The 20,262-nt window shown below is 45.5% G+C and overlaps 1 long non-coding RNA gene across 1 annotated transcript; it reads right to left on the bottom strand.

Moving 5' to 3' along the window:
* Positions 1 to 1,009: 1,009 nt before the first annotated feature.
* On the bottom strand, positions 1,010 to 13,474 carry LOC144699558 (uncharacterized). Its single transcript, XR_013580561.1, has 3 exons — positions 12,752 to 13,474; positions 12,224 to 12,299; positions 1,010 to 1,938 (listed from the first exon to the last, which is right to left on the bottom strand). It is a non-coding gene; the product is annotated as an uncharacterized LOC144699558 (long non-coding RNA).
* Positions 13,475 to 20,262: the final 6,788 nt, after the last annotated feature.

Below are 20,262 nucleotides of genomic sequence, written 5' to 3'. Positions count from 1 at the left end.
TTCTGTCTATTCCCCTTCCCTCTCCTGACAGTCACCCAGCTACCTGCCTCCTGACTTTTAGGGGTGACTGTCTCCCTGAAACTCCTGTCTATTACTGCTTCTGCCTCCCGAATGATCCGAAGTTCATCCAGCTCCAGCTCCAGTTCCCTAACTCGGCTTCTCAGGAGCTGCAGCTGTATGCATCTTTTGCAGATGTAGTCATCAGGGACAATTGTGCTGTCCCAGACTTCCCACATGCTGCATTCGGAGCACTCGACTGCCCTAACTGCTGCCTCCATTACCTACTCCCAATTTAATTAAAGGAACTTACCCGGCCTTACCTCACTCGGGAGCAAGCTCGTCCTCAGCCTCTGCTCGCCGAAGCCTTTCAAGCCAAAGCCTCAAAGCTCCACTCCTTCACTGGGCCACTCGCCCACTGGCCGCTCACACGCTGGCCGCTCCTCTTCAGCTTCCCCTCCTTTTATTTTCAATCTCCGCACTCTTTTTCAACTGACCTGCCTTCAAGATCCGCGCTCTTTTTCAAGTGTTGAGTGCAAGAGTCCTTCTCCTCGATTCCCTCCTGAGTCGTGGTGACTGCGCTGACGTCTCCCAGAATGCTTCAGTCACTTCTCACCAGCGCCCTCCCACCGTAATCACTGTACTCAAAGGATCACCTCATTCCCACCTCAAGGAACTGCCTCAAAAACCTCTGCTATGCCCGCTCCTTTTTTTTGCTTGCACTTAAAGGCCTATATTTTCATTTCTCCGTGAGGGGATTTGTAAGGGTGACTAACACCTTGTAAATGCTGCAAATTAAATTCATCATTTATTATTTTATGGTTCTGATACTAAACCTAAATCTGATGCTTCATTACATTCCTTAATTCGTAAACAAATATTTCTCTTGCTTTAGGCTTTTTTGATATTTTGTCATTATGAGGTGTTTGAAAGCATAGTTATGCCCAATCATTGAGTGTGAAATAGGCATAACAAATGAAGAAAATAGGGGCACATCCATTCAACTGGATTTAGTGCTGCATTCAATTTTTACTGTTAACCTGAAGTACCAATCAGTTTACAGTTTAATAGATTAAAATTAAGCAAAAATAATATAATTGCCTTAAACTTATGCAAATATTGTCATCATCCACTCAATAATGTAAATGGGTAGCATTTCCTTTTTTTTTTACAAAAATGCATTCAAAAACACTACAGTAAAATATCTGGCAGCATTTGAAATTATTTGTGCGCCTTCTTGGCTTCTTTCTTACCCACTTAATTCATCAGGAAGTCTTGAGGAGTTGTTCAGACGTGCTTTTTATTTTACATTGATTCCATAATATTCAGACGAAGTGATTCCCATTGGGACGCCTGCTTTAATTATTTCTTTGGCAAAAGATGAGGCAGATGACAGAAGGGACATGAAGTAGGCTGGTTGCACCAGCGGCACCTGCTAGTAACCTCATCAATGCATTTATAGCGCTCCTGCTTTGCAGAACAGGTTTGACAGGCTCAATGTTCCTATGTATTAACAATGAGGAACTGGTCCAGACATCCCAAGTCAGCAGAATGCCAGATTTGAAGCTGGATTGTTAGGTAACCTGCAGCACTCACCCATCACAAGGTTGCTGCTGTCCACAATGGTAATGGGTAGTTGTGCCCTCAAGTTCCTGTTGTGACTCCTTCCAGGCATGTTGCAGTGTTATCTTATCAAAAGGATAGCCAGGGCCAGCATCCTTGCTACCAACTTATTCAGCACCACTACCATTTCCCAAGCATTCTGACATGTCGCTCAAGTACTATGCTGCCCGAACACTTTTGCAAAGGTTTGTCTTCCTGCCTCCACGTTCATTGTGCCGGATAATTTTCTTCGCCAAAATTAAATGAAAATACTGCGGATGCTGGGAACCTGAAATAAAAACTGAAAATGCTGGAAAAACCCAGCAGGTCTGGCAGCATCTGTGGAGAGGGAAACAGAGTTAACATTTTGAGTCTTCTTCAGATTTTTTGCTTTGCCAGCCATTTTTCTAACCCAAAGAGTTTTTCACAAAGGCTAAGGCATGCAGTAAAAGTGTAAAAAATTCAAAGGTGACATATCTGCATGCACAAATAATTGAGAAAAAGATGAACTAATGGCACAAATAGAGATAAATGGATTTGATCGAGTAGCTGTTAAAACATAGTTCAGGCTACTTGGCAGTTTGGAAAAATAGACACAATGGAAAAGAAGTTTGTATAGCCCTGATAATAAAGTACAAGTTAAATGGAAAGGAACTTAGTCCAGAAAATCAGGTGCAGAATCAGCATCGGTGGAAGCTAAGAAATAACAAATAAACTCTGGTGGGAGCAGTTTGCAGGCCCCGTAACAGTAATCCGAGCGCTGGAGAGAGTAAAGCAGGAAATTATCAGAACACCTGATAAGGGTAATGCAGTAAAACCCTTGGGATTTAAATCTTCATATTAACTGGGCAAACTTAACCTTCCAAATCTGTGACCTCCAACACCTAGAAAGACAAGGGCAGCAGGTGCATGGAAACACCACCACCTGCAAGTTCCCTTCCATCCTGACCTGGAACTACATCGCTGTTCCTTTATTACCAATGGGTCAAAATCCTGGAATTCCCTCCCTCACAGCGCTGTGGGTGTTCCTACAACACTTGGACTACAGCAGATCAAGAAGACAGCTCACCACCACCTTCTCAAGGGCAATCAATCTCCTGCTCCTATTTTCGATGCGTTATTTTCAATGAGGGCAGGATAATAATAACCCTGGCCTAGCCAGTGACACCCACGTCCCGTGGAAAGAATTGAAGAAAACTAAATTGACAAAAGTGGCTTGGAGGACGAGATCATTTGAGACAGTTTTCTGAAAAAGGGGGAACCACTTACAGAACCAACCATTTTAGATCTAGTCTTGTGTAATCAGGCTGGGGCAGGATTTCCTTCCTAGGGTGGGAAACGAATGTTGTGACTGTTTTCAGGTCCTGATTCTGCCCCGAGGGGAGCAGCCACAGCACTGCATCCCCCACCCCTGATTTTCATGGGGGTGGACAGCTAATTGGCTGGAAGACAGGTTGGGCAGCCAATTAGCGACCATGGAGAGGTTGGGGAAGGTGTTGGGATTGAAAGGGAGCAGGCCTGATTTACACCACGGCACCCATTACCGTGAGTGCTATTTCATTGCATTTCACGCTGGTGGAAAGATCTCTCAGGACCGGCAGAGGCCTAGAACTCGGAGCAGGGCAGCCCCTTGTTTTGCAGACGTGGAGGTCCTCCTCAAGGACATGAAGGAGAAGATGGAGGTCCTCTTCCTGGCAGGAGGAAGAGCTCAGATTCAAATATCTCTTGGGCAGCGGTCAATGTAAGGAACAGAGAGCACCAGCGACAGTAGAATAAATAAGAAAATAATAAATAAGAGCAGGAGTAGGCCACTTGGACCTACGAGTCTACTCAGCCATTCAATAACATCATGGCTGATCTGACTGTGGCCTTAGCTCCACTTTTCTGCCTTACTCACATCGCCATTGTCTCTTTTATAGATCAAAAATCCATCTAACTAGCCTTGAAAAGATTCAATGGCCCAGTCTGCACTGCTCGCTGGAATAGAGAAATCAAATAATAGTGACTTTCGGATAGAAAAAAATTCCTTCTCATCTCCATATTAAATGGAAGACCCCTAATTTTGAATCTGTGCCCCCTTGTTCTAGATTCCCCCTCAAGGCGGAACCATCCTCTGAGCATCTACCCTGTCAAGCCCCCACCAGAATCTTATTTTTTCAATAAGATCATCTCTCGTTCCTTATAAGACAACCCCTTCATCCCAGGAATCAACCCAGTGAACATTCTCTGAACTGGCTCCAGTGCAAGTATAAATGGCAGGACAGCAGCAGGAGAGGAAGGGATGGGTTGTAAGGAGCTGTTGTCTTGTGTAGACCAAGATATGTGCGGGATGTAAAAAGGAATGTAAATATCAAGAGGACTGAATGGCAGACAAACACAGTGATTAATGAGGATTTGAAGGGGTTACTGCAATGTGCGTCACATTTGAACCTTTGGTGAAGTGACAAACAACTCATGAATAAATAACAGGTGTAAAGTGATGCCAAAGAGAGGGGAATTAACTGAAATATGTGTTGAAAGTGTCATTGCATTAGCTTGGCACAGATGATTAATTGTTTATGTGGCCTGCATGTTTTAGCTGAATTCAGATTTGATTTAAATATAAAAAAATGCATTGAACACAAAAGAAAAAAAAACACTTTACTTTATACACCAGTACCTCCAGGTAAATAATATTAACAAGCTGTAGATGGTTTTCAAGTATACTATAGATAATACCAATCGACTGGACACTTAAAAGAAAGCATTTTCATTTTACAATGATTTTAAAGCACATAGAAATTAATATTCTAGTCGTTCCATACTTATAAATAATGTTTTCCAATCTCAATATAATGGGAAATTATATGTACTTTGAGTCAGTGTAGTTAGGGGAGCCAAGTACAGGAATGTATTTCAAAATGTCCTATATCTATGATAGTTGCAAATTAAACATTACACGGTATTGTTAAACATTTGAAAACTGGTTATACCTCAATATTAGTAATTCCCTAAAGAGGTATTTGCCTTGTTTTTTTAAAGAAGAATTCACGTCGATGCATATTAAGGTTATTTAAGAGCCATTTTTTGTAAGATTGTGTTTTCTTTTAGCAACCTAAAGCTTGGATTTTCGCAAATATGGAGGTCCTCTCTGTTGTTGCGAAATTGGCGGAAGAGGCAGAAAAATTGGAAGTCCCGCCCCTGGGCACGGCACCTACCATTTTCACAGGGGCAGGAATAGGGGAAGACGCCTTTCACACATGCACATTTTGCCGAGGCAGCTTCCCATATAAATCAGCGGCTGCCCCCACTCATTTCTCAGCTTGATGTCTTCACACAATGTGTGAAGGTTAGGCCAACTGGGAGTGGGTCTGAACTTTGTGCAGCCCTTTGAAGACGTGGGGTACCCTTTTGGAGAGTTAGGGTACCCATTGCAGTATGGTCATGGGACAACTCTGGGGAAGGTCAGGTGCCCTTTGGGGGAGGTAAGGTGCCCATGAATGTGCATAAAAAGTGCATAAACTCAGTTACTGTCAAACTCATTGGAACTGTCAAAAGTATCAAAGTGAACTGTCAAAAACAACTGTAGAAATGTCCAAATGAACTACAAAGGACAAGTGTCAAAAGCACCCAGTGAATTGTCACAAGCAGCTGTCAAGCTGTCAAAATATTTAAAACTTCTGCCCTTGAAATCTTTGAAAAAAATGCCTGGAATGTTTGAAAAAAACACTGATTGCTATTTCACTCTGTTTGTTGACATACAACCAAGGGTTTACATTACTGGATTAGTGCTGCGTAACTGATTTCACAACCTTCAATTATCACAGTAGGGTGCCTACCATTTCACAGTTCGACTGACAGTTCCAAGTGGTTATAGACTCTTTGAAGTGGGGCCATGAATTCCAATGCTAGTTTTTATAAGAGATTATGCAATTGAATGAAATGTTTGATGTTATAAGGGATAGTGTAGCTAAAAGAATGCAAATGTATAAAAAGGGTTTTTTATGAATGAGAGTGTTAGAACTTTATATTGGGGGAGACGGTGGCGCAGTGGTATTGTCACTGAACTAGTACTCCAATACCAAGAATAATGCTTTGGGTATCTGCATTCAAATCCCACTATGGCAGATGGTGCAATTTGAATTCAATAAAAAAAATGTGGAATTGAAAGTCTAATGATGACCATGAAACCATCATAAAAACCCATCTGGTTCACTAATGCCCCCTACATGTGACACTGGATCCACAACAATGTGGTTGGTTCTTAAATGCAAGTAGTCAGTTCTCAAGGGAAATGCTGGCCCAGCCATTGATGCCCACATCCCATGAACAAATAATTAAATAAAAATCTCAGCATGGTGGACACTGAGTGAGTGGGAATGGTAGGTGTAAGGGCAAAGGATGGTGGGTGGGGGCCATGGGTTGACATGAGTTGTCAGAGGAGGTATAATGGGAGATGGGCATGAGGGGCCATGGTGGGTGAAGATAATTGGTTGGCAAAGATGGGGCATCGTGGGGGGTAGCTGGGAGTTGTTTTATGTTTTATTGCTTCTTTAAATTTTAACCCAGTGCACCAAGGCAGGCCTTCCGCTCAGGCCGCCTACGCACCTGGGAGCTTCTGCACTCGTTCTGGGGTTACCAAGAGAACCCTGGCATCCCAGAACAAAAATCACAACTTGTGGGGCACTTTTCCCTGTGTTGGGTTTGCGAAGCCGGGAAACATCCCGAATCTGTGCTCCTGACCTGGGAGCGAGAATTCAGGCCAAAATGTTCTGGTTCCCTGTTCTGTGCTAATTTAGTTAAGCACAGTTACAGCAGTGGTAAGGGTTCTACAGTGACCTTCCATTAAGGAGATGAAAATATCAGCTAGAGTTCCCCATTGATCTCGCAAAAAACTAGTTAGTGAGCTGATTTAGAATGTTTAAAAATTTATTCTTACGATGTGGGTATCATTGGAAAAGACTGCATTTATTTATTTCCTAACTGGCCTTGGCAAGATGGTGGTGGGTCTTCTTTAACCACTGGTCACATTCTGATGCAATTGAGTGACTTGCTAGGTTACTTTTAAAGGCAGTTAAGAGACAACCATATTAGTGCAGGGCTGAATTCACATATTGGCGAGACCAGGTAAGAACAGTTGATTTCCTTCCCTAGAGGACATTAGTGATCTCGGTGGTTTATAAGCAGCCTATCTCCATTTGAGTCTGCCAGAAAACCCATCAGTAATCATCCTGCTGGTAACTACCATAGATAAGAGATACTGTCCTTGACATCAAGGCAGTGTTTGACCGAGTGTGACATCAAGGAGCCCTCACAGAACTGGAACAATGGAAATCAGGGGGGAAACTGCCTGCTGATTAGAGCCATACCTCGCACAAAGGAAGATGGTTGTGGTTGTTGGAGGTCAACCATCTCAGCTCCTGGACATCACTGCAGGAGTTCCTGAGGGTAATGCCCTAAGCCCAACGATCTTCAGCTGCTTCATCAATGACCTTCCTCCCATCATAAAGTCAGAAGATGATTGTACAATGTTCAGCATCATTCACAACTCCTCAAATACTGAAATAGCCCATGTCCAAATGCACCAGGACCTGGACAATATCCAAGTTTGGCAACATTCATGCCACACAAGTACCAGGCAATGACCATCTCCGACAAGAGAGAATCTAGCCTTCACCCCTTGACATTCACTGGCATTACCATCACTGAATCCCTCGCTATCAGCATCCTGGAGGGGCTTACCATTGACCAGAAACTGAACTGGGCTAGCCATATAAATAGTATGGCTACAAAAGCAGGTCAGTGTTTTGGAATCCTGCGGTGAGTATCTCACTTCCTGACACCCCAAAGCCTGTCCACCATTATGAGGCACAAGTCAGGAGTGTGATGGAATACTGTCCACTTGCCTGGATGAGTGCAGCTCCAAAGCCACTCAAGAAGCTTGACATCATCCAGGACAAAGCAGCCCGCTTGATTGGCACCCCTTCCACAAACATTCACACCCTCCACATCCAACACACAGTGGCAGCAGTGTGTACAACATACAAGATGCATTGCAGGAATTCACCAAGGCTCCTTAGACAACACCTTCCAAATCCACGACCGCTACCATATCAAAGAACGAGGGCAGCAGACACCATCACCTGGTAGTTCTCCTCTAAGCCGCACACCATCCTGACTTGGAAATATATTGCCATTTCTCACTTCACTGTTTCCGAGTGAGAATGCTGGAACTCCCTCCCTAACAGCACTGTGGGTGTACCTACACCACATGGACTGCAGCGGTTCAAGAAGGCAGCTCACCACCACCTTCTCAAGGGCAATTAGAGATGGGCATCAAATGCTGGCCTAGCCAGCGATGCCCATATCCCATGAATGAATAAAAAAAAACACCAAAGGGGAAAATCTAAGCTTTAGTTTAGAATAGACTATTCCAACGGCAGGGATTGGTTTGGTTGTTTTTCCCTGTACAGTCACAGTGAAAGGGAGACCAATAATAAGGATCGTTAAATTGGAGGAATAACAATAGAACAAAGGAATTGATTTCAGGAAGACTTAAATAGGTGGAATTATTGTTCACCCATATAGAGAAATACAAAGCTATGGACAAGGACAAGGGAAACAAAAAAAATTAATTACAAGATAACTGGGAGCAGTATGCGGGAATCAAGTGACCAGAGTGACCTGGAGGTTGTAATGAGAATTCTTCTCCAATACTGGCCCCTTGTGCGTCCCGATTTTAATTGCTCCACTGTTGGCAGCCACGCCTTCAGCGCTCAGGCCATAAACTCTGGAATGCCCACCCTAAAACTCTCCTCTCTCCCGTTCTTTCCCCCTTTAAGATGCACTTTAAAACCTACCTCTTTGACCAGGGGCAGAATTGTATGTCCCACGGGCGAGACCGCGATCGAGCATAAAATAGTGCACGATGACGTCGGGGGAGCGTCTCGACATCATCGCGCACTCGCGCAATATTTTGGTCAGCGGGCACACTCGAGAGTCGGCAGCACCCCCGCCGACAATTAAGAGGGTTATTAAGCCCATTAATCAATTAATTAAATAGTATTTTGCGCTGCCCGTCTAACCTTATGGTGGGCGGCTGGGCGAGTCAGCCAAGCAGCCTTTGGGTTTTTTAGGAAACCTCATCCACGGGCGGGATGTGGTTTCCAACAGTTAATTTTTAAAAATATGTTTAAACATCATTTTTAATATGTCCCTGTTCATGTGACTGAGTCATATGTGGGGACATGTTTCCCTCATTTTTAAAATCTTTATTTTTGATTGTAAAATCCTTCAGCGCCCTGAGAAAGCTCTGTGCCTTCAGGGAGCTTTCAGTGTGCGCTCCCCCCTGCGCATGCGCAGACTTCAGTGCTCGCCCTCCTCCCGCCCCCACCCCGGCAGCACTGGGGTTGTCAGTACACGTTTCACACTGGCTGACCGTTAATTGGCCAGCCGGCATGAAATCATGGTCAGGGCCCGATTGCAGGCGGCGGTCCATTTCACGGCTGCTCCCAGGCCCACCCGACGAAGGGAAAACCCTGCCCCATGTTTTTGGTCACCTGCAATAATACCTTATGTGCCTCAGTCTCAGACTTTGCTTGATAATGCCCCAGTGAAGCACATTATTGGTAAACATGTTACTATTTATGTTAAAGGTGCTGAATGAATGCAAATTGTTGCAACACCTTTAATCCATTAGCATAAGCTATAACATGTAAGGCATAATGTTCGGCAGTGGCTAAACAAAAAGCAAACTGGAACTTGAAGGGTAGATTCCAAGTCTCAAAGTGAAAATTAATCCATACAAAGCACTTGCCCACTTTTGAGTATTGAATACAGTTCTTGATATCTATAATGAGGTAAAGCCCTAACTAGGACAGGGTACAAAGTAAGGCTACCAAGGGGGAAAAGTCACTGTAGTACTAGGGGAGTTGATCATTTAGAGAACCGATGCAGACACGATGGGCAAAAGTGGCCTCTTTTGCACCATAACAATCCTGTGATTCTGTGGGGTGACTGGGCACATGCACTATAAGCAAAGGTACTGCTAGAGATAGTTACTTTGAGAAAGAAAAGTCATCTTCGTTTTAATGAAAACAATGTTCATTGTTAACACATGTTTACCCTCAGGTAGAAAATGATAAATACCCAATGATGGTATATTTTAATCATGCAGATGGTGGTCCTATACAAGGAGGTGACTTCAAGAGGCTGATCGATAAAGTATTGGCAATCAGGGCTATTGAATTTTATGAGCATCAAATTGGAGTAATAAAACCATGGTCTTTGTGATTAGTCCAATGAATACCTTTCTTATGATGGAATGAACATTTACTCATAGTCGCATGAGGGCATAAGAATTAAGAGCTAGATTAGGCCATTTAGCCTGTTGAGCCTACTTAACCATTCAACACAATTAAACTTCTTTCTCAACTCCATCTTCCTCTACAATCCAGATATTGCTAATTCCCTTAGTATCCAAAAATCTAACAATCTCAGTCTTGAATAAAATCAATGACTGAGCAGCCACAACTTTCTAGAATAAAGAATTCCAAAGATTCACAATCTTTTGAGTGAAGAAATTGCCCCTCATCTCAGTCCTAAATGGCCAAACCCTTATTTTGAGACTGTGGTCCTATGCTGTGGATTTCCCAGCCAGGGGAAATGTTTTCCCAGCACCCACTCTGACAAGCCACTTAAGAGCTTTGTATGTTTTAGTGATGTCTCATTCTTCTAAACTCCAGGGAATATAGTCCTACTCTACTCATAGGGCAGTCTCCTCATCCAAGGAACCAGTCTAATCAACCTTCATTGCATTCCCTCTAGGGTAACAATGTCCTTCCGCTCTCACAGCTTCTTCTACCTCTGTCACATGACCTCAGCAGTGACCTCTAAGGCCAGCGTGGGCTGAAAGGTTTAAATGAAGTTTCTCTATTTAGGAACAGCTACAACTCACACAATTAAGAGACAATGTGCATTTCTTTATCAATTATGAGGAAGAGGCTGAATACAAAACAGGAACTGTCTTTTCTCTTTTAGAATTCTGGGAAACGAATATGGATGGACAATCCATCAAATTCCTGTCACATGCTCCTGCTTGTTCGATTTTATGTTCTGAATTTGGTCTCCTCTCTTGCGAATACAGACCAGGTACTATGGGTTTCTGTAGTATCTCTCCCAGTTTATATCTGATCCTACACCACAACTGCCTTCGCCACTAGATCCAGTTCCTTTTTCAGGAAATTCATCCACTCTGCCAAAGCTATTTTTGCTGCAACTCTCTCCACATGTGGCCAAGTCACTTGAGGCTTGTCCTTTTTAACCCCCCCTGTTTAATTCTGGGCTCACAGTTGTCATTAAGCAGCCTGCTTACATGTGTACCAGCATTTCAAAGACCTGAAGCAGTCCATGTCCATATGCAGCAAGACCTGGATAGCATTCATGCTTGGGCTGATAAGAGGCAAGTTAGAATCGCACCACACAAGTGGCAGGCAATGACCACCTACAACAAGAAAGAATCCAACCATCTGCCCTTGACATTCGTTGGCATTACCATTTCAGAATCCCCCACTAGCAATGTCCTGGGGGTTAACATTGACCAGAAACTGAACTGGACTAGCCATATAAATACAGTGGCTACAAAAGCAGGTCAGAAGCTGGGAATTCTGCAACAAGCAACTCACCTCCTGACTCCTCAAAACCTGTCCACCATCTACAAAGGGCAAGTCAGGAATGTGATGGAATACTCTCTACTTGTCTAGATGAGTGTGGCTCCAACAACACTCAAGAAGCTCAACATCATCCAGGACAAAGTAGCCCACTTGATTGGCACCGCATCCACTGTCTTCAACATGTGCAATCTACAAGATACAACTGCAGCAACTCACCAAGGCTCCTTCGACAGCACCTTTCAAACCCATGACCTCCAACACCTAGAAGGGCAAGGGCAGCAGATGCATGGGAACACCACCACCTCAAGTTCCTCTCCAAGCCACACGCCATCCTGAGGTGGATCTATGTTCCTTCACTGTCACTAGGTCAAAATCTTGAAGCTCCCTCCCTAAAAGCACTGTGGGTGTATCTACACCACATGGACTGCAGTGGTTCAAGAAGGCAGCTCATCACCACCTTCTCAAGGGCAAAAAAATCCACAATCATGTTTATCTTCAAAACCATTGGCCCATATCGCAGAATAATCTGAGTCACTATTCTCTGAGAATAATATACATAATATAGAAATCTACCTTTATTCCTTTGCTAAAAATGTGGGAAAAGTAAAACCAGGACTAAAGAAAAATTGTGATAAAGAGAAGAATGTTGAATGAATGAAGGGGAGATGATGGAGTAGTGATACTTTCACTGAACTAGTACCCCAATCACCCAGACCAATGTCCTATGGACATTAATTCAAATGTGATTAATAAAATCTGGAATTGAAAGCTAGTCTCAATAAGGGTGACGATGGTATCATTGATTGTCATAAACATCCATCTGGTTCTCTATCGTCCTTTAGGGAAGGAAATCTGCCATACTTACATGGTCTGGCCTAACGTTACTCCAGATCCACATCAAAGTGGTTGACTCTTAAATGGCCTAGCAAGCCACTCAGTTTAAGAGCAATTAGGGATGGGTAACAAATGCTGACCTTGCCAGTGATGTCCACATCCCATGAAAGAATATAAGTTTCTTGTATCCAACCGTGGAAACGTGTCCTCCTGTACCTGAAGTTAGAAATCAAAGAGTGTTTTTGCCTTATGTTGGGGGTGAGGGCTACAAGATAATTCGTGAAACATGAAAATGAGAATTCTTTTGATATAGAATTGTAGTATAACATTAGTGAACATGTTAAAGCTTTCAGTGCTGATAAAATGTATATCATTCAAGGAAATCTATAAACAGCCAGAACCAGGGGAGGTAGTATTATTGCAAAGAAAGGGGAACTGAAAGAGCGTTGCTTCATTTCTTTTCCTTATAACTGTACAGTGCTCCAAGACATTCAGAGACAATATGCAAAAATGAATACAGTCTGAGATCATTCTTACAATTCTTTCATTCATCAGAGACTTGAGAATCATTATCTCCTATTTTCCATCAGCAAAATATTATGTGATCAGACGATGCAAATTTATCAGTAGCCTGCAACAATTATAATCTGTCTTTGAGAATGATTTACCTAATTCTTAATGGCTTCCATTCATTTTCTATCAATGTTTCAAGATTGCCCATTTTCAGGTGATGTTGTTCTTTTGTATTCTATTCCTTTAAGAGAAATGATTTCAATTCATACTTTCATTTATCTCAGCTTTCCTCTTGCTTGCTCCTCCTCAATGTGTACTATTATTCCATGTTGTACCTTCCATTGATCCATATGATTCATCTAGGTGTGACCTGTTACATGATCACATCATAATTGTCCCATTTCATTTCCAGCTGATGACAAGAATTAGGCATTGTGATGGCCATGACTGATGGATTACACAATCACTACAGGGATGTGCAACAAGTTGACTTAGCTCATCCCTATAGAAAGACCAATGTTGTCCCTATCACAGTATCCAATTGTTTCGTAAATGATTCCAGGATTTTTACCTCTGTTGTGCAACCTAAATCCATCAGATGTTTGGATGACTCATTGTGTGAAGAGTAATTTCCTGGCATATATCCTAACTTTAGCTTTGACTGGCTTCGACCTTGTCTAGTTTAATTTGTAGTAGTATTCTGGCTTTATCTTTCCTATACAATTTACTATCTTGCACATCTCAGTAAGATCACATCTTAGTCATCTTAAATCATGACTAAAGAGCTGAAGTCGCTCTGGCTCCATTTTCTGTTGCTAGGGATCTATTTCATAGTTCTGCTCCTGGGATTGAATGCCCCTCTTATCTAACATGACCAGAAGTGGAAGGTTCAGTCTGATAAGAGCATTGTATTATCTATCATGACTTCGTCCAACTTGAACTCTAGCACAAAATTTTAAGAGCCCCCACCTGTTTTTTCAGTGGCGGGACGGGAAACTCCATCATCCAAAACATTTTGTGCTTTGATTATATAGTACAGTATTGTATTTGTTATAAAAACAGAAAATGCTGGAAAAGCTCAGCAGCTCTGGCAGCATCATGGGGGTGAGTATAGTGGAGAGGGAATGTTTCAAGTCTGTATGACTCTCCTTCAGAGCAGTATTTGTTCTGCTGATTGCTGAACACAGTGAATGTGCTTGTTAAGACAACCTCACCCTGAGAATAGAATCATAGAAAGTTTATGGCACAGACAGAACCCACTTGGCCCAGCGTGTCTGCAATGGCCAATAAACAACCACCAAGCCTAATCCTATTTTCCAGCATTTGGTCTGTAGCCCTGCAGGTTACACTACTTGTGGTGCATATCCAGAAGCCTTTTAAATGATTTGTGGGTTTCTGCCTCTACTACCTTTCCAGGCAGTGAGTTCCAGACTCCTACAACCCTCGGGGTGAAAACGATTTCCCTCACCTCCTCTCTAATCTTTCCACCAATCACTTTAAATCTATGCCGCCTAGTCACTGACACCTCTGCTAATGTAAATATGCCCTTCCCATCCACTCTATCCAGGACCCTCACAATTTTGTACATCTCAATCCAATCTGCCCTCAGCCTTCTCTGTGCCAAGGAAAACAACCCCACCTTATCCAATCTCAGCCATGTCAATGCCATTTATGGAACACTCTTCCCATCCATTTTTTTTCTCCCACGTGCAATACTTTTGATTACTGACGTTGGGCGGAGTTATCCCAGGTTTGCACTGAGTGCGGCAGTGGGCGAGAATAAGGACGTATTACCTGCCGGCCACAATGGCGGCTTCTCAAACCGTATTGCCCCATCCCTGCCTCATTAATAATGCATTCCCGGGAAACACACTGGGTAGAATTTTGCCTTTGGATGGCGTGTGGGCCCCACCGGCTCAGCGGCGGGCGGGCAGCCAACCCCCGCCACTGAAACGGGGCCCGCCGCCATTTTGAGTGGGCGGGACAATTAAGGCCCACCTGCACTTCCTGTGCAGGGTTGTGGGGGGGAGGGAATCCCCATCTGTCAAAGTGCGCTCTTTCACACATGCGCACTGCTCCCTTAGGCAAAGTCCTGTCTCAGGGGGATTAGTGACAAGTAAGAAAAGTCTAAAAATAGAAAAATATTACAATTATTAACATGTACTCCTCATGTGACAGTGTCACATGAGATAGGACATGTTGATAATAAACACTTAAAATTTATTACATTTTTTAAAAACAGACATGAAACTTCATCCCGTCAGTGGATGAGGTTTCATGGTTTTTTCAGAAGCCTGCTGGGGCTCCTGGCCTGCCCGCCAACCTTAAGGTTGGATGGGCAGGTATTTAATTATCTTAATGATCCTGTCAATGGCCTCAGTTGGCCATTGGCAGGTCGGCGGGTGGACAGCTGATTTTGTTGTCTGCCCGCCTTCCTAAAAATTTAAAGGGCCCGGGATGACATCAGGGGTTCCTCCCGACGTCATCCCGCGTCATTTTCCCCTCGGCGAGCGAGCCCCGCCCCCAAATCGCCGAGGGGAAAATCCTGGCCACTGTTTCGCTTGCGGGCGGCCTCCGATTCACCCACCATGACATCACCTCACCCCTTCCTCACACTGGGTGCCATATTTAAAATGCAGCCGTGCACACACCTCTCAGTGCTTCAAACCTATGACAGCTACACAGAAGACATGACCCGGTGCTGCGAAAGTATAATAATTTTCACAAAATCTTTCTGGTTTGTTGTAAAGTGGGTTTATGCGGGTGAATATAGTTAGTTCTGACTGTGTGGTTTAATTACATTTGGAGCCAGGTAGACTGCAAGCTTAGAATTATCAAAAGAAGCTGGGTGTAGAAATATCTTTGAAAGGCTAACGAGTGAACATGGATGCAGGCTTAGCATGTAAGGTGTGAAGGGAATTTGTATTTTTAGATAAGTCAAGGGATTGTTTGGATTTCAAAGTTATGTTAGTCTGTTTACAACTAGCCAGAAAAGCAAGGCGAAGGAGTGTGTTTATTTTTCCCAAAGGTTACTGACAATATTGGCAACATGAAAGTTTTTATATTATGGGAAAGGTACCATTTCAAAGACATGTGGAACAATAGAATTTACTTATTAAAGAGAGAGAAACATATATAAAGGAGAATGAAAAGTTATGTGAGGTGAGGGCCATGTAAGATCTAACAGGAATGGGTGGAAGAGCATTCAAGAAGCCTCCAGCCATTTGTGCATAAGTTGGCTATGTCCAGTAACTGAAGTTGGAGAAAACCATTTGGAGTTCCACTGACAAGTGGGTACTGGGTTAACTTGCTGGCTTTCTTTTAAATCTAAAATCTAGTATGGACTGTTGCCTTAAAGGTGTGTGTAACGAGGAGTCAGGTTAATTAGGAATTTTAGAAGTTGTTATAGTATTAAGTAATTGTAATCTTATGTATGTGCTTCAAATCTTTTATTTTGTTAATAGATATTTTAATTTAATTTTTAAAATCTCTAAAGGTCTTGATGGACTCATTACTTTTGAATTCAGTGCGCACATCTTCTTGTAGTAAATACAAATTGCAAAACCACACGCTCTCTCTCTCACACACCCTCACATCTCCACCTGGCTTCATCACCACTCACACGCTCCCTCTCTCACACACACCCTCACATCTCCACCTGGCTTCATCACCACTCACACGCTCTCTCTCACACACACCCTCACATCTCCACCTGGATTCATCACCACTCACACGCCCTCTCTCACACACACCCTCACATCTCCACCTGGATTCATCACCACTCACACGCCCTCTCTCACACACACCCTCACATCTCCACCTGGGTTCATCACCACTCACACGCTCTCTCTCACACACCCTCACATCTCCACCTGGCTTCATCACCACTCACACGCTCTCTCACACACCCTCACATCTCCACCTGGATCCATCACCACTCACACGCTGTCTCACACACACACCCTCACATCTCCACCTGGCTTCATCACCACTCACATGCTCTCTCTCACACACACCCTCACATCTCCACCTGGGTTCATCACCACTCACACGCTCTCTCACACACACACCCTCACATCTCCACCTGGGTTCATCACCACTCACACGCTCTCTCACACACCCTCACATCTCCACCTGGATCCATCACCACTCACACGCTGTCTCACACACACACCCTCACATCTCCACCTGGCTTCATCACCGCTCACACGCTCTCTCTCTCACACACCCTCACATCTCCACCTGGATCCATCACCACTCACACGCTCTCTCACACACACACCCTCACATCTCCACCTGGCTTCATCACCGCTCACACGCCCTCTCACACACACCCTCACATCTCCACCTGGCTTCACCACCGCTCACACGCTCTCTCTCACACACCCTCACATCTCCACCTGGCTTCATCACCGCTCACACGCTCTCTCTCACACACACCCTCACATCTCCACCTGGCTTCATCACCACTCACACGCTCTCTCTCTCACACCCTCACATCTCCATCTGGCTTCATCACCACTCACACGCTCTCTCTCACACACCCTCATATCTCCACCTGGCTTCATCACCACTCACACGCTCTCTCACACACACCCTCACATCTCCACCTGGCTTCATCACCACTCACACGCTCTCTCTCACACACCCTCACATCTCCACCTGGCTTCATCACCACTCACACACTCTCTCTCACACACCCTCACATCTCCACCTGGCTTCATCACTGCTCACACGATCTCTCTCTCTCACACACCCTCACATCTCCATCTGGCTTCATCACCACTCACACACTCTCTCTCACACACCCTCACATCTCCACCTGGCTTCATCACTGCTCACACGCTCTCTCTCTCTCACACACCCTCACATCTCCATCTGGCTTCATCACCACTCACACGCTCTCTCTCGCACACCCTCACATCTCCACCTGGCTTCATCACCACTCACACGCTCTCTCTCACACACCCTCACATTTCCATCTGGCTTCATCTCCTCTGCAGATTGCCTCCTCATCCCATCCATGGTCTCACTCAGCAGACATACACACACATGCACACCTGGCATCCTTCTCATTTGGCCTGGCACGCGCCTTGCTCACATTCTCTCCAACTGTCTTTATGCAGGTCAAGATCGCACACAATAAAAGGGAGAGGTCTCAGACTGGGGATGGAGTGTTGGACATCAAAGTCCTCACTCCATTCGAAGACCTCACTTCAGAGCTGACCAGAGGGGACATGGACCGTTCCTGTGGTGATGATGAGGGCGGCGCCATGCAAACAAGTGAGGATCATGCAACAGATCATCCCTCTGGCAACTCAACTGTGAGTCCACTGTTCTGTGTACCGCGGCAGTCATGCACTAATAATCTCCACTTTCTCTCATAGGCACATCTGCCACATCAGGCAACCTTGGCCCTGACTCCAGCACCAAAAGCACCTCGGATGAGGACCCTGAGGGCAGCGCCCTCAAAGACCCATCACAATGCTCATCCACACCCTCCACCAGCGCAGTGTGACACACCTCAGTGGGACCTAGATATAGACCAGCCTCGGGATCACAATCTGGTGAGCACAGCACACAATCTTTCTCACAGCAGGTGGAGGCAGGGACACCCAAGGTCACCAGCACTCAGAAGACTGCTGGAGGCAAGGGATCTGGGGAGACCAAGTCAGGTGATGAGCCTCTGGACTTGGCCCTCAATCAGTTGTTGGAACTGCCGTGACAATCATGGGAACATCGGGAAGGGATGTCCACTGCACTCCTCTGATTGCAAGGCACAGTGGAGGAGTCCGTCCACCTTCAGTCCGAAGTCAAAGTACCATCAAGCCAAGGCACCGATGTTCACACTGGTAGGATGTCGGCTGCCATGGAGATCTTGGTCCAGGACATCGGTCCTGCACTGCTGCGCGGGTTAAACTCCATCGCTGCCATGATGTCTTTACCCATGCTGCAAGGCTGCATTGTTAGCTTCATCCATGAGGGAGACTGCTACAAACCTGAATGAAGACATTGCAAGGGCCTGTGAGCAACTCCCCCAGGGACTGCTCCATGGCCAGTATTAGCAAGGAGATTGTACAATGTACCCAGTCATCTAACTGTTCTGCAGTCCACTAAAACTCACACTAGTTTGTAGTCTGTGTCTTGGATGAAAGGTTCTGGAACAATTTTTGGCAATTGGAGGCCTATCCGTTGCTTGAGTGCGCAGAAAGCTTCAGGCCCGACACCAATAATATCAATGTGACCGCACCTGAACTATCACAGTTACAGAGGAACGGTCAAGTTATACACGTAGGGACTAATGCGTGGCCGCTTCCCTCATCACAAACACATCATCTGCTTCAGCACAACCATCAGACTGGGATACCTTCCCCGGGCACCTCAACTCACAACGTGCAGCCCTGTCCCAACTCACCTCACAACGTGCAGCCCTCACTCGACCAACACACATCACAACGTGCAGCCCTCAATCAACCAACTCACCTCACAAGATGCAGCCCTTACTCCACCAACCCACCTCACAACGTGCAGCCCTCACTCCACCAACTCTCCTCACAACGTACAGCCCTCACTCCCCCAACTCACCTCACAACATGCAGCCTTCACTCCCCCAACTCACCACACAACGTGCAGCCCTCACTCCCCCAACTCACCTCACAGCGTGCAGCCCTCACTCCCCCAACTCACCTCACAACCTGCAGCCTTCACTCGACCAACTCACGTCACAACGTGCAGCCCTCAATCAACCAACTCACCTCACAAGAGTCAGCCCTCACTCCACCAACCCACCTCACAACGTGCAGCCCTCACTCCACCAACTCTCCTCACAACGTGCAGCCCTCACTCCACCAACTCACCTCACAACATGCAGCCTTCACTCCCCCAACTCACCTCACAACGTGCAGCCCTCACTCCCCCAACTCACCTCACAACATGCAGCCTTCACTCCCCCAACCCACCTCACAAACTGCAGCCCTCACTCCACCAACTCACCTCACAACCTGCAGCTTTCACTCCCCCAACTCACCTCACAACCTGCAGCCCTCATTCCCTCAACTCACCTCACAACGTGCAGCACTCACTCCCCCAACTCACCACACAACGTGCAGACCTCACTCCCCCAACTCACCTCACAACGTGCAGCCCTCACTACCACAACTCAGTTCACAACGTACAGCCCTCACTACCCCAACTCACCTCACAACGTGCAGGCCTCACTACACTAACTCACGTCGCAACGTGCAGCCATCACTCCCCCAACTCACCTCACAACGTGCAGCCCTCACTCCCCAAACTCAACTCACAACGTGCAGCCCTCACTCCCCCAACTCAACTCACAACGTGCAGCCCTCACTCCCCCAACTCACCTCACAACGTGCAGCCCTCACTCCCCCAACTCACCTCACAACGTGCAGCACTCACTCGCCCAACTCACCTCACAACGTGCAGCCCTCACTACCCCAACTCACCTCACAACGTGCAGCCCTCACTCCCCCAACTCACCTCACAACATGCAGACCTCACTACCCCAACTCACCTCAAAACGTGCAGCCCTCACTCCCTCAACTCACCTCAAAACGTGCAGCCCTCATTCCCTCAACTCACCTCACAACGTGCAGTCCTCACTCCCTCAACTCACCTCACAATGTGCAGCACTCACTCCCTC

Source organism: Cetorhinus maximus, chromosome 24, assembly GCF_964194155.1.
Source record: "Cetorhinus maximus chromosome 24, sCetMax3.hap1.1, whole genome shotgun sequence".
NCBI classification, from domain to species: domain Eukaryota; kingdom Metazoa; phylum Chordata; class Chondrichthyes; order Lamniformes; family Cetorhinidae; genus Cetorhinus; species Cetorhinus maximus.
This window is presented reverse-complemented; position numbering and strand designations above follow the sequence as displayed.